Raw genomic sequence first — 483 nt, forward strand, 5'->3', positions numbered from 1 at the left:
TTTGAGTAATCTCTGGGAGTTGGTGATGGACAGGGAGGCCTGGTATGCTGTAGTCCATGGGGTTGCAAAGAGTCAGACATGACTGAGCGACTGAACTGAGATATAACACCAAAGGCATAAGGTGTGAGAGAAATAATTGATAAGTTGGGCTTAATTAAAATGAAAAACTTCTGCTCTGGGAAAGACATTGTTAACAAAATGAGAAGATAAAACAGACTAGGAGAAAATATTTGCAAAAGATGAATCTGATACAGGACTGTTATCTAAAACATACAAAGAAATATTAGAGCTCAATAACAAGAAAACAAACAACCTGATTGAAAAATGGACCATGATAGACACCTCACCAAAGAAGATATGCAGAGGGAAAATAAGCATATGAAAAGATGTTTCATGTCAGATGTCATCAGGGAAATGCAAATTAAGATGAGATACCACCTATTCAGTTCAGTTCAGTCGCTCAGTTGTGTCCGACTCTTTGCG

This window comes from Bison bison, unplaced genomic scaffold (assembly GCF_000754665.1).
Source record: "Bison bison bison isolate TAMUID 2011002044 unplaced genomic scaffold, Bison_UMD1.0 scf7180017864522, whole genome shotgun sequence".
Taxonomy (NCBI): Eukaryota; Metazoa; Chordata; class Mammalia; order Artiodactyla; family Bovidae; genus Bison; species Bison bison.